This window comes from Bos indicus x Bos taurus, chromosome 9 (genome assembly GCF_003369695.1).
Source record: "Bos indicus x Bos taurus breed Angus x Brahman F1 hybrid chromosome 9, Bos_hybrid_MaternalHap_v2.0, whole genome shotgun sequence".
Taxonomy (NCBI): domain Eukaryota; kingdom Metazoa; phylum Chordata; class Mammalia; order Artiodactyla; family Bovidae; genus Bos; species Bos indicus x Bos taurus.
This window is the reverse complement of record NC_040084.1, coordinates 58,885,917-58,907,286: the sequence shown is the minus strand read 5'-3', so window position 1 is coordinate 58,907,286 and position 21,370 is coordinate 58,885,917. Positions and strand designations below refer to the sequence as shown.

General features: G+C 37.5%; 1 long non-coding RNA gene across 3 annotated transcripts in view; it reads right to left on the bottom strand.

The window, feature by feature from the left end:
* Nucleotides 1–424: 424 nt before the first annotated feature.
* The window catches only part of LOC113898349, a 304,517-nt gene continuing 283,571 nt past the window's right edge, over nt 425–21,370 (bottom strand). Inside the window, exon 10 of one of the 3 annotated variants that reach the window (XR_003512615.1) lies at nt 425–2,017. This is a non-coding gene — a long non-coding RNA (uncharacterized LOC113898349). Of the gene's footprint in view, nt 2,018–16,439; nt 16,599–19,360; nt 19,610–21,370 lie in introns of those variants that run through there. The other 2 variants (XR_003512617.1, XR_003512616.1) reach the window with 2 other exon arrangements.

Genomic DNA, 21,370 nt, shown 5'->3' with positions numbered 1-21,370 from the left:
GATTCTTTACTGCCTGAGAAACCACGGAAGCCCCATGTTAATGCTGGATATCTTGTAATTTTCTTTTTTCTGGAAGTTTGCTGTAAAGAATACATTTAGCCTATATTTTGGTCCAGAGGTACCTGGACACTCAGGGAAAATTCAAGCTACTTTAGAAGACTGCAGATAAAATAAGCCCTCAGGAGAGAGTTCTTTAGCTGCACTATTCTCCTTAAAAATAATATAAGACAGTTCTAAAGTGATTTTCAAACAATGAAGTCATTACTTTCTATCTGTTATTAAAGTCTACTAGACCTAATTTCTTCATTTTATTAATATAATTGTCCTACACAGTGTCATTTTAATAGAAAATTAATGTCAATTTGTGCCTATTTTGCAAATAAATTGTCCATAAATCATATTTTAATGTCATAGAAAAAATACCCAAAATATACAGAATATTTTATTGGCTTAATTTTTCTACCAGAAACATAAATACTTTTCCTACCTCTCTGACATTTTATAAACCAAAAGAGTACTAGATTGGAGTCACAGGACTTAGAACAAATTTTAACTCTAATGATTACAGACTGTTTAATTTTGGGCAGGTAACCTCCCAGCCATGATTACCACCCCTGTAAAACAGAGTAATATTTGCTCTATCTAACCTCATGAGCTTGTGATTCTATGTTGAAATATAGGGATCTTTGTGAAATCAACTTTTGGTTAGTTGCACATGGAATATGTTATTGTATAAATGAGTTACTCAATTCCCTCACATATCCAAAATATACAATAATAACACAGCACCAAATGTTTCATTAGGCTCATATGCTGCAGTTGAAAGACACATATTAAGGAGTGTCTGGGAATTCTACCTTCCACGGAGTGAGCTTTTATCTGCATTCCTATGTGAAAAGGCCAATGGCCTACCATTAGTACAGTAATGATGAAGCCATATTGCTGCCTTTAGTACAATTTCCTTATGGGATTTTAAAAACCTCTATTCAAGAGATACAGCTTCCTCGGGGAACAGTGCTGAAATCACAATGGTCTCTGTTTCAGTGATGCTGATGTGCTTTGGGTTGTTGCCATGCTTGGATCTTATCTTGTTATTTCACGTGTTTATACTATGCTCGCTCCACACAGGAAAGTGACCATGTGTCCTAATAGGATAGCAATATATGGCCATTGCTTCCAAGTCATGCATCAAGATATTGAATACCAAGGCACAGCTATTACTGTGTTGGCACTGACATGCACTTGACATTCCATGAATGTTTTGTTAACCTCTGAAAGTTAGTAGGCTAGCTTTCCCTAAATTGCACTTCTCTTAACATGATGTATATTAACAAAACCTATGAGTTTCTGTGGTAACTATGCCATTTCAATAGAGTCCATATATTATCCAAAGAACATTTGTCTTTTTAACACTAAAAATCTGACCAAAATGAAGTAAAATATTAGTGGAATGGTCCGTGACCTTGTGCATTTGGGGGATTATAACTACATAGGTGATTTATATCTTTATTTCCCGCTTGTACTCTTTTCTTCCTTGACTCACCCATTAAACTGGTGGCTTACATCCATCCTAAATGAGACCTTTTATATCCTATTATTAAACACCCCCATTGTCGACGGAAGTTGTTTCTAGGCAGTTGTTCCAGACCCTTGGTATACTCTCCCATTGCAACTTCCTTGATCTGTAGAAAAAATGACTGTCTCTGTTCCCTATAATTTAGAAACATCCTGGTTCAGACTCCCCCATTTAGTTTTTAGATGTCTCATATTTTCTTTTCTTCTTTCCCCTTCCATTCTTCCCTCTACTCTGGTATGTTCCATGGTTCTCAAAAGATCCCCCCGTTTCAGCCCTGGCCTTTCAGAAACTGCTTGGCTGCCTATAGGAAGGTAGAAGCAGAATTCAGAGCAAGAGCTAATGGTGCATCCCAAGTGGTCAACTGAAGAAAGCACCTTCCAATCCAGAAGCTGTCCAATGCAGGAGTTCCTCTGCTATGGAGTCCAGGCAAGAAGGAGTATCCTGAAATATAAGAAGCTGTCATTTAGAAGTCCACTATGACAGATGGTAGGTGTTAGTCACTTAGTTGTGCCCGACTCTTTGCGACCCCATGAACTCTACCCACCAGGCTCCTCTGTCCATGAGATTTCCCAGGCAATAATACTGGAGTGGGTTGCCATTTCCTTCTCCAGGGGATCTTCCCAACCTAGGGATCTAACCCAGGTCTCCTGCACTGCAGGCAGATTCTTTACTGACTGAGCTACAAGGGAAGCTCCATGACAGATGATATCAACAGGCAAGAGAGAAGAAAGAACAGCACCAACTAATAAATGACTTTGTGCTTATTTTTCTTTAATTTACTATCCTTCTCCTGACCTTGAAGGTCCTAACAGGATGAAAGGAAAGATGTAAGAAAGAGAAGCAGATGAGTATCCTTTCCTGAGTCAGTGGTTAAACCTTAACTGGAGAGAGGAGAAACTTTGGAATCTGTCATTTCTATGGACAAGGGAGGGGGAATGGTGATTCATATTTGAATTAGAATGTGGAGAAAAATAAAATTATTTCCCATTTGTATGATTGTGAGTTCATTCTGTTGCATAAATGAGAAAAAGAAATAAAGCTCTAAGATAAATACAAGTAGTCTTAGCAATTAAATTTTTTTTTGCTACTATTATATTCAAATCTCACCAACATTTTTCTGTGTACATAACTTCTTCAGGAAAACAATTATTACATAATTCCAAGTTCCTTGACAAAATTGTGTCTTTATGATAATTATTCATTAATATTTTTAAAATTACTTTTTATTTTTAAAATTTGTATTAAATATAGTTGATTAACAATGCTGTATTAGTTTCAGGTATACAGAAAAATGATTCAATTGTACATGTATATATAAGTATATATCATTTTTTACATTCTCTTCCATTATAGGTCATTACAAACATTGAATATAGTTTCCCATGCTATACAATAGGACTTTTTTGGTTATCTCATTAATAACTGGTGACCAATTAATATTCATTCTAACACATATAGGGCTGATCTCCTTCAGAATGGACTGGTTGGATCTTCTTGGAGATCAGCCCTGGGCTTTCTTTGGAAGCAATGATGCTAAAGCTGAAACTCCAGTACTTTGGCCACCCCATGGGAAGAGTTGACTCATTGGAAAAGACTCTGATGCTGGGAGGGATTGGGGGCAGGAGGAGAAGGGGAGACAGAGGATGAGATGGCTGGATGGCATCACTGACTCAATGGACGTGAGTCTGAGTGAACTCCGGGAGTTGGTGATAGACAGGGAGGCCTGGCGTGCTGCAATTCATGGGGTCGCAAAGAGTCGGACACAACTGAGCGACTGAACTGAACTGAACTGAACTGAACACATATGGTATAAAATACCATCCATTTATTTATTCACTCAGTCACTAATTCATTCATGAATTCAAGAAATATTTGAGTGTTTATACCACATTAGGTACTTTGTTATAAGGAACCTAGAGATCAGAAACGTTAGATAAATTGCTTAGAGACAAAAGTCTGTAATGGTGTTACAGAGACATAAAACCAGGTCTTCCAACTCAAAATCCTATGTGCCTAATCACAAGTCTAGACCACCTACATTAGGTCCATGTTATCCTGCTTACTGTGACAAGAGGAAATACTGTGATCTCATGCTATGTATTGCTTAGGAACAATCATCAAATTTGAAAATACCTGTTTATCTCTGCTCTTCCTGGGTGAACTCTAGATCCCATGAAGCCAGTATCCATGATTATCTTGCACAAGGGAGTCCCTTCTAGGCAGCTAGTACAGAATTTGACAAGTAGTTGACACTTCACAAACATTAGCTGAATCTGAGCAGTGGAATAAAACCCATCAATTCCAGGAGTTCCATTGAAACTAAGGTCATGAGGAAGAGCAATGTTCACAGATATATATTTGAAGAGTAAATTGACCACAATTTGAGTAAATTTTAAGGTTTGGAGGTAGGTAACATCGGAGAATCCAGAATTTTTACTTTTTATTCCTGAATGACATACTGGTAGTTCCATGTCTCCATGTCACAGCAATTATCAGAACTAAACTTGAAAGAATTTAAGTTAGGGAGCCTGTCATCATATGTTTTCCAACGACTAAAGAAAAGCACATGCTGGAAGAGGGTAATACAAAAGGATTCAATCCTTTTTATTGAATAATAATTTTATTATGAAATACTCCACACTTAGAAAATAATGTGAATAACATAAACAGTATAAATTATATAAGTATAAAGAATAAGAAAGCATGCTAGCACACCCAATACACAGGATAAGAAAGAGAATATTCTCAATACTGCTGAATTTTCCTATTTTCCCCAAATATGTCATTTTCCATTCCTATTCTCCCCGACTTATTCCCCCATGATTTATCATGAAATTGCCTTTGTAACAGTTTTCTTTAGAGTTGTACTGATAATACATGATTCCTAAGCAATATACTTTAATTTTTCATATTTAAATTTATATACACATGTTAGTATTCCTTTATTTATTTATTTTTGATAACTTGACTTTTTTTCACTGAGTTCTTTGTGCAATTCGTTCAGGTTGATGCATGTCATCATAGCTCATTCATAGCTGTGATCTTTTTCTTTAACATCATCATTATTACCACCATAGCCATCATCATCATTTACTTCAAAGTTACTTAGCAAATATTCACTCATGTAATACTCAGAGCAAACCTATGAGGAAAACACCGTGTACCAGTATTAGCCCTACAGCTAACATAAGAAAACTGAAGTATGGAGCATTTTAGTAATGTGCCCACAGTTCAGATCTAGAAATGTTGGAAATTGGATTGGAAACCAGATGATCTAGCCTTAAAGGTCACACTCATTATTTCTAAGTGAATTGTCTTCCAATCAGCTTCACAGAAATCTCCTGATACACCCAAGCAAAAGATTCTCCCAGATATATAAAAGAAAAAAATATTGGGGATCAAAATATGTACCTGCTTAATCTCACAGTGTTTGTATCAATTGATACTTCCACAGGCAATTAATATGTTCTTGTATTGCTCTATATCCCCACCAAAGAATTTTCAAACTACTGCACAATTGCACTCATCTCACACGCTAGTAAAGCAATGCTCAAAATTCTCCAATGCTGAAGCCAGGCTTCAGCAATATGTGAACTGTGAACTTCCAGATGTTCAAGCTGGATTTAGAAAAGGCAGAGGAACCAGAGATCAAATTGCCAATATCCGTTGGATCATGGAAAAAGCAAAAGAGAAAATATCTACTTCTGCATTATAGACTATGCCAAAGCCTTTCACTGTGTGGATCACAACAAACTGTGAAAAATTCTGAAAGAGATGGGAGTACCAGACCACCTGACCTGCCTCCTGAGAAATCTGTATGCAGGTCAATAAGCAGCAGTTAGAACCGGACATGGAACCACAGACTGGTTCCAAATCGGGAAAGGAATATGTCAAGGCTGTATGTTGTCACCCTGCTTATTTAACTTATATGCAGAGTACATCATGTGAAATGCCAGACTGGATGAAGAACAAGCTGGAATCAAGATTGCCGGGAGAAATATCAATAACCTCAGATATGCAGATGACACCACCCTTATGGCAAGAAGTGAAGAAGAACTAAAGAGCCTTTTGGTGAAAGTGAAAGTGGAGAGTAAAAAAGTTGGCTTAAAGCTCAACATTCAGAGAACTAAGATCATGGTATCCTGTCCCATCACTTCATGGCAAATAGATGGAGAAACAGTGGAAGGAATGGCAGACTTTTTTGGGGGGCTCCAAAATCACTGCAGATGGTGACTGCAGCCATGAAATTAAAAGACGCTTAATCCTTGGAAGAAAAGCAATGACCAACCTAGACAGCATATTAAAAAGAAGAGACATTATTTTGCTGACAAAGGTCTGTCTACTCAAAGCTATGGTTTTTCCAGTGGCCATGTATGGATGTGAGAGTTGGACTATAAGGAAAGCTGAGTGCCAAAGAATTGACCCTTTTGAACTGTGGTGTTGGAGAAGACTCTTGAGAGTCCCTTGGACAGCAAGGAGGTCAAACCAGTCAATCCTAAAGAAAGCCTTCCTGAATATTCACTGGAAGGACTGATGCTGAAGCTGAATCTCCACTATTTTTGGTCAACTGAAGCAAAGAACTGACTCATTGGGAAAGACCCTGATACTGGGAAAGGTTGAAGGCAGGAGGAGAAGGGGATGACAGAGGATGAGATGATTGGATGGCATCACCAATTCAACAGACATGAATTTGAGCAAGCTCTGGGAGTTGGTGATGGACAGGGAGGTCTGACATGCTGGAGTCCAGGGGGTTGCAAAAAGCTGGACACAACTGAGCAACTGAACTCAACTGAACTGAATATCCCCACCGAGACTTGATATTACTGGATTTCTCTGTTTTACCTATCTCACAGGATGTTACTTCATTGTAATCTGAATTTGTGTTTTCCTGAAAACTGATAAGGTTTGCATATTCTCATACCTATTTATTATGTAAAGCATATTCTTGGTTTTTGGTCATTTTTCCACTTTGTCTTATTGTTGCTATGTACCTAGTCTACTTATATTTTTTTGGCTATATGTACTGTTAACTAGATGTCATAATTCATGATTTAGCTTTTCCCTTGTTTATAGATCTTCTTTTGAAACAAACAAACAAAAATATTAGTTGTAGTCTGCTGTACATAGAAGCTTCGTTGGAAAGGCTTCCCAACACCCAAGTTATAATGGTTCCCCACAGTTCTGTAGCACTTTCATGACTCTTTGTTGGGTTTCTTGTTTGTTTTTGGCTTTTAGCTTTTACATTTAGATTTTTACTTCTGTTGGAAATTATTTGATGTATAGTGTGCATTACTTCACAGCTGGCTATTCAGTTGCCACTCAAACATGGTTTTTCCCTGAATCTTTCATTTCTTGAGTGATTTCAAATTGAATCTTTGTCACACGATGCATTTTCATATTTACTTACATTTATTTCTGGCATTTCCCATAAGTTTCATTGGTCATGAATCTACCTGTGTATTGGAGTTACACTATTTTAATTTCAAAGGCTTTGTTAGTATGGTTTAATATTTGACAGGGCTATTTTTCCCCTTACTGCTCTTCTTTGTAAGATTTCTTTCCCCCCATCTATCTTTTCTCTTCTTTTCTTTCCTTTCTTTTTTTAGTTAAACTTTTTGGGGAGAAACTGTAGATTCATATACAACTTTGTGAAATAATGAAGAGAACTACAATATATCATTTACTCATTTCCTTCAATGGTAATGCCTTTCAACGGAGAAGGCAATGGCAATCCACTCCAGTACTCTTGCATGGAAAATCCCATGGATGCAGGAGCCTGGTGGGCTGCAGTCCATGGGGTCGCGAACAGTCAGACACGACTGAGCGACTTCACTTTCACTTTTCACTTTCATGCATTGGAGAAGGAAATGGCAACCCACTCCAGTGTTCTTGCCTGGAGAATCCCAGGGACAGGGGAGCCTGGTGGGCTGCCGTCTATAGGGTCGCACAGAGTCAGACATGACTGAAGCGACTTAGCAGCAGCAGCAGCAATGCCTTTCAAAATCATAGTGCAATATCACAAGCAGGATATTGACATTGATACAGGAAGATATAGGAGTCCCTTCACCGCAAGGAATCCTTGTGTGCCTTTTTGTAGCTATGATTTCCTCCCCCAACTCTTACTCATTTCTTAACTCTTTGCAACCACTGTAAGATTATTCTCTGTATAATTTTATAATTAAAAAAAATATATAGGCAGAATGACACAGCATGTAGTTTTGGGGGGCTATCTCTCTTAACTCAATCTAATTACCTAAATTGTTGCATGCATCAGTACTTTGCTTCTTTTAGTTGCTGAATAATATTTCAGAGTATACATATACTTTGGTTTGTTTAACCATTTAACTGTTGAAGGACGTATAATTTATAGCCAATTTTTGGCTATGATAAATAAAATCAGTAAGAACAAGTTTTCATGTAAGTATGTTTTTATTTAACCAGGATAAATGCTGAAGATTTCAGTTGCTAGAGTGCATGATATCTGAATATTTAGATTTCTAATAAACTGCTGAACCTTTTGTTAGACTGTACCATTTCACATTCCCATTAACTGTATATGAGTGACCAATTTCTCTACATCCTTGCCAGCTTGATGTTGTCACTTCGCTTTTTTTCTTAATTTTATATATTCTCAAAGGTATATAGTGATATATTATGGTTTTAATTTGCATTTCTAGTGTCTACTGACGGAGAAGGCAATGGCACCCCACTCCAGTACTCTTGCCTGGAAAATCCCACAGACGGAGGAGCCTGGTAGGCTGCAGTCCATGGGGTCGCTAAGAGTCGGGCACGACTGAGCGACTTCACTTTCATTTTTCACTTTCCACTTTCATGCATTGGAGAAGGAAATGGCAACCCACTCCAGTGTTCTTGCCTAGAGAATCCCAGGGACGGGGGAGCCTCATGGGCTGCCGTCTATGGAGTTGCACAGAGTTGGACACGACTGAAGCGACTTAGCAGCAGCAGCAGCAGCAGCAGTGTCTACTGATGTTGAATATCTTTTCACGGATTGTTTGCCGTCTGCATATCCCTTTCATGAAATGCCCATTCATGTCTTTCGTTCATTATGGTGGGTCATTTTATGTGTCAGCTTGACTGGGCTAAGCTATGCCCTCTGGAAAAACATTATTTCTGTTGTATTTGTGAAGTTGTTTTCAAAAGATATCAACACGTGAATTGCTAAGAAAAGAAAATTGTTGTCTTGTGAATGAGCATCACCCAATCTGTTGGGGGCCTGTACAGAACAAAAACATGGAGAAAGGGGAGATTTGCTTTCTCTGCTAGAGCTGGAACGTTCATATTCTCCCACTCTTTGATATCAGAGCTCCTAATTTTCAAACCTTCAAACTCAAACCGAATTACACCACTGGTTTTCCTGGCTCTCAAACTTGAAGAAGGCAGATAATTCTTAGTGTCCATGACTGCGTGAGCCAGTTCCTATGATCAATCAATCCTATAAGTTATATTTCTTTGGAGAACCTCAATGAATATATTCAAATTCCATTTGGACTGTTTGTTCTATTAATATTGAATCTTGACTGTTCTTTATATATTCTAGGGACTCAGTTCAGTTCAGTTCAGTTGCTCACTCATGTCTGACTCTTTGCGACCCCATGGACTACAGCGTGCCAGTCCTCCCTGTCTATCACCAACTTCCAGAGCTTACTCAAACTCATGGCCATTGGTCGGTGATGCCATCCAACCATTTCATTCTCTGTCGTTCCCTTCTGCTCCAGCCTTCGATCTTTCCCAGCATCAGGGTCTTTTCAAATGAGTCAGCTCTTTGCATCAGGTGGCCAAAGTATTGGAGTTTCAGCTTCAGCATCAGTCCTTCCAATGAATATTCAGGACTGGTTTCCTTTAGGATGGGCTGGTTGGATCTTCTTGCAATTCAAGGGACTCTCAAGAGTCTTCTCCAATATCACAGTTCAAAAGCATCAATTCTTTGGTGCTCAGCTTTCTTTATAGTCCAACTCTCACATCCATACATGACTACTGAAAAAACCATAGCCTTGACTAGACGGACCTTTGTTGGCAAAGTAATATCTCTGCTTTTTAATATACTGTCTAGATTGGTCATAACTTTTCTTCCAAAGAGCAAGTGTCTTTTAATTTCATGGCTGCAATCACCATCTGCAGTGATTCTGGACCCCCCAAAAATAAAGTCTGTTACTCTGTCCACTGTTTCTCCATCTATTTGCCATGAAATGATGGGACAGGATACCATGATCTTAGTTTTCTGAATGTTGAGGTTTAAGCCAACCTTTTCACTCTCCTCTTTCACTTTTATTAACAGGCTCTTTAGTTCTTCTTCACTTTCTGCCGTAAGAGTGGTGTCATCTGCATATCTGAGGTTATTGACATTTCTCCTGGCAATCTTGATTCCAGCTTGTACTTCCTCCAGCCCAGCGTTTCTCATGATGTACTCTGCATATAAGTTAAATAAGCAGGGTGACAACATACAGCCTTGACGTACTCCTTTTCCTATTTGGAACCAGTCTGTTGTTCCATGTTCAGTTGTTGCTGCCTGACCAGCATACAGATTTCTCAGGAGGCAGGTCAGGTGGTCTGGTATTCCCATCTCTTTCAGAATTTTCAATAACTTATTGTGATCCACACAGTCAAAGGCTTTGGCATAGTCACTAAAGCAAAAATAGATGTTTTCCTGGAACTCTCTTGCATTTTTAATGATCCAACAGATATTGGCAATTTGATCTCTGGTTCCTCTGCCTTTTCTAAATCCAGCTTGAACATCTGGAAGTTTACGGTTCATGTATTGCTGAAACCTGGCTTGGAGAATTTTGAGCAGGACTTTACTACTGTGTGAGATGAGTACAATTTTGCAGTAGTTTCAGCCTTCATTGGCATTGCCTTTCTTTGGGATTGGAATGAAAATTGACCTTTTCCAGTCCTGGAGCCACTGCTGAGTTTTCTAAATTTTCAGGCATATTGAGTGCAGCACTTTCACAGCATCATCTTTTAGGATTTAAAATAGCTCAACTGGAATTCCATCACCTCCACTAGCTTTGTTCATAGTGATGCTTTCTAAGGCCCACTTGACTTGACATTCCAAGATGTCTGGCTCTAGGTGAGGGATCATCCTATCATGATTATCTGGGTTGTGAAGATCTTTTTTGTACAGTTCTTCTATGTATTCTTGCCACCTCTTCTTAATATCTTCTGCTTCTGTTAGGTCCAAACCATTTCTGTCCTTTTTGAGCCCACCTTTGTATGAAATGTTCCCTTGATAGCTCTAATTTTCTTGAGAGTTCTAGTCTTTCCCATTCTATTGTTTTCCTCTATTTTTTGCACTGATCACCAAGGAAGGTTTTCTTATCTCTCCTTGATATTCTGTGGAACTCTGCATACAAATGGGTATATCTTTCATTTTCTCCTTTAGGCAGCTCTGGGGCGGCCAGCAGCAGCTGGGTGGCACTGGAGCTGCGAGCATCCAAGAGGAGATACCCCATGTCCAAGTTCAGAGAAACCCCAGAAAGAGGCAGGCACTTGAGCGGTGTGAGGAGATACCCCTCTCTGATAGTGATAGCTAGTCAAGTTTATCTTTCTAGACTGCTATTTATCCTGGATTATGGACCTGCAAATTTTTTCTTCTTTGCATGCTAAATTGCTTCAGTTGTGTCTGATTCTTTGTGACCCTATGGACTATAGCCCGCCAGGCTCCTCTGTCCATGGGATTCTCCCTGCAAGAATGCTGGAGTATGTTGCCATTTTATTTCTTCCTTAGACATTTTCCAATAACTTAATTTAAACAGATCTATGTTGTTGTGTGTTCTTTCAACATTTGAATTACCATACATTCTGAATTGGAAGACTGGTCTGAAAATCACAGTTCACACTTATCAGAAAATCTTGTGTTTTATTTCTTTTTGTTGTTATTGCTGTTGTTAGAGGTTGTTGATCAGTATCTCAGCTCTATTTTGATGTGTGTAAAACACCAAATTAGATATTGTTGACTCAGCTGGTAAAGAATCCACCTGCAATGTAAGAGACCTAGGTTTGATCCCTGGGTTAGGAAGATTCCTGAGAGAAGGGAAAGGCTACCTGCTTCAGTATTCTGGCCTGGAGAATGCCATGGACTGTATAGTCCATGGGGTTGCAAGAGTTGGGGACAACTGAGTGACTTTCACTTTCATTACTGACTTATATAATCAATGCTTGTATAGATTACCTAACATATATTCCATTTTTTAAACTTGACTTTCCCACTTATTCTTTAGAACTACAATATTCTAGGATCATTTTTCAACTCCTCTGTAATTTCCTCTGCTGAATTTCTCTGTTGTTACACACTTCAAGTTTCTTTTTAGTTGTACATGCCTTTATTTCACCTTTATTCTTGAATAATACTTTTCTTTGGTGGTCTGCATTTTTACTAGCAAGTGTCTGTGTGTGAGTTTTTCTTTTTTTCAGTCCTCTTTGGAATTGCTTGTGACTCCTGAATAGATGGCTTCATCTTTTTTATTCATTTGAAGAACTTCTGAAAATTATCTATTTGAATATTATCTTCCCTGCATTTTCTCTAGTCTCTCCTTTAGAAATTCAATTAGATGTATGTTATGCCACCTTACTCTATCTTCTGTTTCTCATCTCTCTTTCATATTTTCCTTCTCTTCATTTCTATAATTTGGTTAATTTATTCTGGATTGTGTCCTAGTTCTGGAATTCTGTTTTCAACTATGGCTAATCAAGTTGGCAGAATATTGTAGAGGAGAGTGGCCTTTGCAGACAGATTGCTGAGGTTTTAACCTTAGTTCTGCTATCCACTAGTTATTCAATTTAAACAGATGTCTTAATTTGTTGTCTTTTTTTTTTTTTAATCTGTGCTCAGTTGTTCAGTTGTCTGACTCTTTGCAACCCCATGGACTGTAGCTCCTCATACATCTCTGTCCATGGGATTCTCCAAGTAAGAACACTGAAGTGGGTTACCATTTCCTCCTCTAGGGCATCTTTCTGACCCAGGGATTGAACCCGTGTTTCTTCTGTCTCCTGCATTGAGAAGCAGGTTCTTTACCACTAGTGCCACCTGGGAAGCCCTTTTTATCTGTAAAATGAAGTAAATGATAATACTTCATGGATTGTTATAACATTAAAATTTTAAATTAATGTAAGTGCTCAAAAGAGTACTTGGCATATAATAAACCTCATTAAGAGTTAGCTACTGTTATTCTCTATTAATCTGCTATCTAATCTAGCCATTTACTTTTAAATTTCAAGTATTTTTGTATTTTTATTTCAAAATTTCCATGAAATTTAAAAGATCCTCTATTATTCTTGATAGTTTTTTTTTTTTTCCTCTTCATGACTTTGATTCCCATTTTTATTTCTCTAGCCATACTAGACACATTTATTTTGTTCTGGGTCTAGGAATTCTAGTTGGTTAAAGTCCATAAAATTATGAGTTTTGCTCAAAAACCTATCATGAAAAATTGGCTTTGTGTTATTACAAATTAATAAAATGATTATGTTGAGCCATTGTAACTAGCCTGCTGTGTTTTGGGATCCTAGGATTTAGTAATCAGTATTTTAAACTGTGAACTGTGGAAACATTTTTGATGGATTTTACTATATTGAAGGTTCTGTGGATCTGATTTTGATGTTTGCTTTTTCTAAATATTTTTGCTTATTATGTTGCTTCCTTGTACTTTTTTTCTTTCCTCAGACCTTATTTTCATTTAGGTATTTTTCTCTGCTGTATAAAGGTGTATTCTCTTAAAGAGGATTTGAATTTACTTACATCAAGCTCTAAATGTGCTACCTTGTGACAATTTTTTTAAACCTGAATTCTATTGTTTATTAAAGTACAGTTTTTAAGAATCAGAGAAGCTTGTTAACATGGGATGGGAAAAGGTAGCATGAAGTAAGAAGTAAAAGCAGAGAATTCTAAAATAAGTATTGGCTTGGGTATTTTTCAGATCCTCAAATAAGATGAAGAGCTATGAAATTTTAGGAGATTAAATTAATTTTTCTATGATAGGCTGAAAATGGTCCCACAAAGATACACTTCAATCTCTGGAACCTGTGAATGTTACCTTATTGGAGAAAAGGGTCATTGCACATGTGATTAAGTTAAGGACCTTGAGCTAAGGAGACAGGTCCTGAATGTGGTTTCATGCATCCTCATAATTCAGAGGCAGAGGGGGATTTTAAATGAAGGAGAAGCCCATGTGACTACAGAGGAGTAGATGGCAGTGATGCAGCCACAAGCTGAGGAATGCCAGCACCACCAGAGCTGAAAGGGGGAAAAGAATGGATTCTTCCCTAGAGTACCGTCCTGCTGACACCTGGATTTTAACCCAGTATTATTCATTTCATACTTCTGGCTTCCAGAACTGCAAGAGAATAAATGTATATGGCTTCAAACTACTTAGTCTGTGGTCATTTTTACAGGCACTCCAAGAAGCCAAGATATGCTGCATAAAAAGCCAAAGCTAAGGCAAATTCCTCTGCCATTTTTCTTTGTGGAATGATAGCAAAAACTAAATATTGGTTGATCAAATTCATGTTGATTACTACATTTGTAAAACATAGTCCATGGAGTTAGAAGAGGGTCACAAAGCTCCTAAACCTTCATTTAAAATTTCCCCACATGCTCTATTCCAGCAACTTGGGCTTCCCTTGTAGCTCAGTTGGTAAAGAATCCGCCTGCAGTGTGGGAGACCTGGGTTTGATCCCTGGGTTGGGAAGATTCCCTGGAGAAGGGAAAGGCTACCCACTCCAGTATTCTGGCCTGGAGAATCCCATGGACTGAGTAGTCCATGGGGTCACAAAGAGTCAGACACGACTGAGTGACTTTCACTAACTCCACTGCATATCACAGTTACTCCTTCCTTGTCCAGAAGCGATAGAAATTCCCAAAATTGTATCTTCACAATTCTATATTTGATGGTAGCATCCTTAGGTTGATCTTTAAACAGACCACCACACTGTATTGCACTAAATCATTAGGTTTTAAAAGCTAATTGAAATCTCTGTTATTTATATTCTTAAACTTTGCTTTTATCCCGTAAATGTTTAATTCCGAGCAACACCCAATTGTTTGACTAGAGAAAAGTTTCAACAACTAGGCCAGTAGTGGGCTCTGCTGCCTTTGAATTGAAAGGGACCTTCTCATAACCACTGAAAAAGAAAAGTTTATTTCTACTTCATACATTAGTTTTCTAAAGGCCTTTGATCTCTTTAAAGGTATTCATAGTCTAAATAACCACCACATTCTTATAGAAATAAGTGAAATCTGGATTTAAAATAATTGACACCTAAGGGAATACTTATTAAATGTAGTAATCTTTATCTACCATGTAAAAGTTTTTCTTTTAGATCAAACATTGAAGGTGAATAAATTCTTTTCTCCTTTCTTTAAAATTAATCATTTAAATAAAAGTAAGGCTCTCTGCTTATTTCACTATTAAATAGAAAATCACACTAAAAAACAAAGATAGCTTAAATGGAGGCATACTGCTCAAATTGAGCCACATTCAAAACATATTCCCCTCAATTCAAAACAGAAAAAAAAAAAAAAACAGATGGTGCATACAAAACAGTGACATGTGATGACAAATTTAGCTAACAAGCATTTGCATCTTTTAACACAGCACCGTTTTTCACTTGAGTGTAGATGGACGGGTGAATTCTTTGAAAACCAATAATTCTTATTTTGAGTTTAGGGATTCCTATGGGATTTTATTTGATAGGGAATTTCTCACTATTTGAAAAAAATTCATTTTCTCACAATTGCATTTACTTCCATCAGTTGAAGTTCAAATCTTATTATACCTAAAGTTTGAGAAGGAAACTGATCTTGATTACAAGGAATTTCACTCCTGGGATCTCATTTCAGATACTAAAAGCCATATGGCTAAAGAATTACTATGTTCCAGGGTTTAGACGTGCAATAGATTGTGCTTTGGAGTGACACCTCAGGGAAGCATAGGTTCTTTTGAGGAGTTTGAATTAAAAGAGCAAATATATAATAATGAAATTGAGAGATTAGTCCTATGAAAGAAACAGGGAAAACCATTTCTGACTCTAGAATATCAGCACAATTTTACATTTAACGTGGGACTTTTGAGTATGGGGCATATTAGCTTCACTCTAAACTGAAATAACTTTGCATCTCTCTGGTTATCTTAAATTGTTTCACTTTTTGATTTATATTGCATGTGTTTGTTCTATGATTGTGAATGGGTCATACAAAGATGGGTAAGATACTATTTCACAGACTGGGCATTCTTACCAGTTGTGACCTTGAATTTCATATTGTATATGTATAAATACTTTGCATGATAGACCACATTGATTCCATGTGTATTCCTTTCCTAAGGTAAGTGTGGTATCACTATAATGTCAATTCAAACCACTGGCACACACATTTTTTTTCCAGAAATCTGATCCCTGAGAGCTGATGTTTTAATGATTATAACTTTTCTGAGTGACACCAAAAGAAGGTGAAATTGAATTGACATATGAGGAAGAGAACTGTTTAGCTAACAGTATGTAAAATGGAAGAACACAATGCAGGCTTATTAGGAGTTGGTTATAGACAACTATTCAAGAAAAAGAAAATATTACCTCAGAATATTCTGATGAGTGAGAATGTGGGTTTTTAATATTCACACTGATCACAGGAAAGAGAAAAAGATTCTTAAATAATTGTTTAAAAGTTAGTCACATAAATGCTAAATTGCTTCAGTCGTGTCCAACTCTTTTGTAATCCCATGGACTGTAGCCCACCAGTCTCCTCTGTCCATGGGATTTCCCAGGCAAGAATACTGGAGTGGGTTGCCATTTCCTTCTACAGGGGATCTTCCTGACCCAGGAATCAAATCCACATCTCCTGTATCTCCTGCATTGGCAGGTGAGTTCACCGGTACCGCCTGGCAATATAATTGTGTGTGTATCTGTGTGTGTGAAGGGAGATTTTTTAAGACGTATACCCAAGTGGTGCCCTTCAATGTAGCATCATTATGAGTAATTGATTGATAGATTCTTATCTCAAGAGGAATACCTGGAATAAAGAAGAAGGAAGTTAAATTAGACATCTAAATAAACTTCTGAAGGTCAGATAGGAGAAGGCATAGACTAGGTTTCCAAAAACTGATTCAGGGAAAAAAAAAAAAAATCAGTGGACAGTATTAGGGAGAACCTGACTTTTGACATCCATATGTGTCTTAGGACTTCACTATTGTCTGCAAATTGAAATGGTGTGGTTTTATTGAAAATGGCTGCTGCCTGCCTTTGTCTGAAAATTTAAGTATCTTTGGATAGTAGACATCTAAAATAAAGATTATTTGCTGTAACATAAACCATATTTTGATCAGTGAAATTTCTAGCAATTGTTGTAGGGTATCATGGGATATTTCCTTTGTTTTCTATGTTTTCCCCTTGAATTATACACATTTTCTCACCCTTTGCCAATGGTAGTGAATATTTTTTAGGAGATCAAACACAGATCATATGAAAGAAACATCTGTTGTAGCTACTGTTTTTCAGAAGTTCAAGTTGCCTGAGAGGTCCACCTGTAATATTTTCCAATCCTCATTTCTATACAACTGGGGGATCTTGGTGGCAGCAGAGGACAAAAGATTGTTAATTTAATGTTTGAGATGTGTGGATCCTGAAGTTATTTGTACTGAAAAATGTTTTGGAAGAAAAAAAATCCATGGTGACTGTTTTAGTGTGTTCTGCTCTGTAGCCAACTAGGGCTACAAAACTCATCATCAAGAGCGGATAAGAAAAAGCCAAAGAGTGGAAAGGATGGGAAGCAGCTGTTATTTTAATTGTTTCTTGATTTCCTCGTTCCAGCCCCATCTATTGATTTAATCCCCCAAATTTTCCTAAGCCAAGCCTCAAAGCAGAGCTCATTTTCAGGGGAGGTGAAGCTTCTTTCCAGGCCAACATTCTTCTCTACTCTGATTTCTTCTACCCCCTGCCTCCCTGTCAGCTGTCAGGTCTGCAATTCTCTTTTAAAATAGATCTAAAAGGGAAAGGTAATTTATATTTTAATGACAAGGCTTGGTTATGTGTTGGACACAGAGGGTTTATAGCCCTGGGAGGTAATTACTCAGGTTGAAAGGTGCTTCATCTATGCAGATCGCCGTTTCCAACAGGGTGATGTTCTCAGTGAAACCGGTGATGACAAAACCATCTGAGATATCATGCAAAGAAATTTCACTGAAAGACCATTTCCCTTGTTCTTCAATTACTAGATTTAAAATTAATTACAAATATTATTGCTTTCATTAAAACAATCCAACTGAAACCCTTAACATGCTGTATAAAATATACAAAATGGGATGCAATGAAGGATGCATGAAAAAGCCTTGGGCCGGGGTGCTCAGTAAACCACAGCACTGCCACTCACTAGTTCTGTGACCCTGGACCTGAACTCTAACTTTCATTCTAACTTGTGCCACATGTGATCTTATAGAACACAGGATAAATCAGATTTTCCTCCCACAGGTGCCATGGTCTTTTACATAGAATCCATTTTACGAGAAAGTTGGGGAAGTCAGAGAGAAACAGACAAATTATTTTCTTATTTTTACTGTAAAGGTACTCAACCAATGCCATTTTGAGCTTGAAGAAATGGACTGAGTAATTCTTTCACATAGAAATATCATCATCACTCTACCTGTGACAACCACTTTCATAGGATTTTTCTTGTAGTATCCCAAGGGAAAGAAAAATAGTGTCCTGTTCTAGGGATCAAGAAAGGAGTCTGAGAACAAGTGTTATGTGAAATAACAGTATTATGCTGACATTATAAGAAGAATTTAATATATAACTTTAAAATTTTTATTTTGAAATAATTTTAGGCTTAGAGCAGAACTGCAAAATTAATTCAGAAAATTGTGATATATATATTTCATCCAGCTTCCCAACGTCTTGTGTACTATTAGTATAATTTTCAAAAGTAAGAAATTAACTTTGATACAATACCCAGCTAAGTTATGGATTTTATTTGCATTTCATCATTTTACTACTAATGTACTTCTATTTCAGGATCCAAGTCGAGATACCACATTGCATTTACTTTCAGATCTTCTTTGTCTTTTCCAATCTGTGAAAGCTCCATGGTCTTTCCTGCCTTTCATGATTGTGATGCTTTTGAATAATTCTGGTTAATTATTTTGCAGAATGCCTTATAGTTTTTATTTGGGCAATCTTTTCTCATAATTAGATTAAGGGTATGCAGTTTTGGCAAGAATGCCACAGAAATGGTGTGTTCTCGTAAGTGTATCATTCATACACTTACAGAGCATACGTGAAGGGTACACAAAGTTAATATTTCTCATTTCGCCTTTATCACCCGGTTAATGTGGTGTCAGCTGTGCTTCTTCACCATAATACTATTTTCTCCTTTTGAATTAATAAATATCCTGGGGAAGATAATTTAAGACTGAAAAATACCCTTTTGTCTAATTTTTGCCCACTACTTTTAGCATTCATCTTTCAATCTTACTTGCAACAATTTTTACTGTGATTTTTATAATGGTGATTTTCCATTTCCTTTGTTCTTTCCATATTTATTAACCCAAAATATTCTGTAAGGAAGAGCTGCTACTTCCCCTGTTATTTATTCACGTGTTCCAATATTCATTTATATAGGTACGAAATACTTAGTATTTATTTTACCCTGCATTCCAAGTGGCACTAGTGGTAAAAAACCCACCTGTTGATGCAGGAGATATAAGAGATTCAGGTTCCGTCCCTGGGTCAGGAAGATCCCCTGCAGGTCACGGCAAGCCACTCCAGTGTTCTTGCCAGGAGAATTCCATAGACAGAGGCCCCCAGGAGGCTACAGTCCGTAGGGTCAGAAGGTGTTGGACATAACTAAAGTAGTATAGTAGACGGATCACACTCTAATGCTATCTTTGTTAATTATATTTCTCAAAATGTCCAGCTTTGGTCGAAAACCTCTTTCAGGTTGTTGAAAGAACTTTAAAATTGACTACTTCTTTACTTCATGCCAAGACAAGATTGTCCCGTTTCATCGTGCATTTTCTTGCTCCAGTCCTGGAATCAACAATTTTTTCAAAGATCTCAAATTCCTTTAATTAGATGACGGTATTTAGAAATCAAGATCTGGATAGAAGGAGCACTCATTGCTAATAAAACGTCATTGCATCTGGATCCCGTCAGTGGATAAAATTTGGAAATGCATGTATATACAGTAACCCAGCTATACACACAGGTGTGTGTGTGCATGTGCTCAGTTGCTCAGCTGTGTCCGACTCTTCATGATCCCATGGACTATAGCCCGCAAGTCTCCTCTGTCCATGAGATTTCCCAGTCAAGAATACTGGAGTGGGTTGCCATTTCCTCCTCTAGGGGATCTTCCCAACCCAGGGACCAGAGCTGTGTCTCTGCCATCTCCTGCATTGGCAGGCAGATTTTTTACTACTGAGCCACCTGAGACACACACACCTTTAATTATTTCTGTATCTGTCAGCATGTATGGTATAAAACTGGGTTCCTAATAGACCTCTGATTCTAATCCAAGACCACAAGTTTACTCTGTCCTTCCTATATTCCTCAATTGTAACTTTTTTGTCTGATATATATATATATATATATATAACGTACTTTCATTATCTACAATATGCTCGCTTATTTTTTCAAACCTGTATGCACAAAAATTAGTTTCAAAATTGCTGACCCAAAATACCCCTAGGAGAAACAAATCTGATAAATATAGTAAAATATGTTCTTTTTTTTAATTTTATTTTTAAACTTTACAATATTGTATTGGTTCTGCCATATATTGAAATGAATCCGCCACAGGCATACATGTGTTCCCCATCCTGAACCCTCCTCCCTCCTCCCTCCCCATACCATCCCTCTGGGTCGTCCTTTTTTATTGATTTACAGTCTCCAGTCAAAGTGTTGATTCCCAAAGTAACTTAGGTTAGGTTAGCTCTTGTCTGCCCTACTTACCTCAAGGTAATACAGTCGAGTTCATCTGTTGCCATTTGTATTCCATTTGCCTTCCCTTCTCATTCTGCTAGAATATCTTTTATCTAAACACTCAGCAAAGTATATAAAAACGTTGCCTAGCCTGCTATTGCATGGAGAAGGCAATGGCACCCCACTCCAGCACTCTTGCCTGGAAAATCCTATGGACGGAGGAGCCTGGTGGGCTGCAGTCCATGGGGTCGCTAAGAGTAGGACACGACTGAGCGACTTCACTTTCACTCTTTCACTTTCATGCATTGGAGAAGGAAATGGCAACCCACTCCAGTGTTCTTGCCTGGAGAATCCCAGGGGCAGGAGAGCCTGGTGGGCTAATGTCCATGGGGTCACACAAGTCGGACACGACTGAAGTGACTTAGCAGTAGCAGCTATTACAAAGATTTTTCTCCTGTATTTTCTGTCAGAAGCTTTATGATTTTGTAGTTTTACATTCTGATCTATGACACATTTTGAGTTAATAACATGTGGGTTTATTATTTACCTTGGACATACATATGTACAGTTCTTCTAGCTCCGTTGCTGAAAAACTATGTTTCCTTCACTGAATTGATTTACACTTTTCTCAAAAATCAATTAATTATGATGTTGGGGGTGTATGTCTGGACACTGTTCCATTGACTTATGTGACTTATCACCACTATCTTGATTACTGGAACTTTCTATTAAATCTTGAATTAGGTAGTGCTAGTCTTCTTTTTTCTGTTCTTCATTTTCAAAATTAATTGGATTTTTAGGGTTTTTTCATTGTTCTGTATTTTAGATGCAGATTATTTTAGATGCATTTTAGATTCAGATTTACAATCT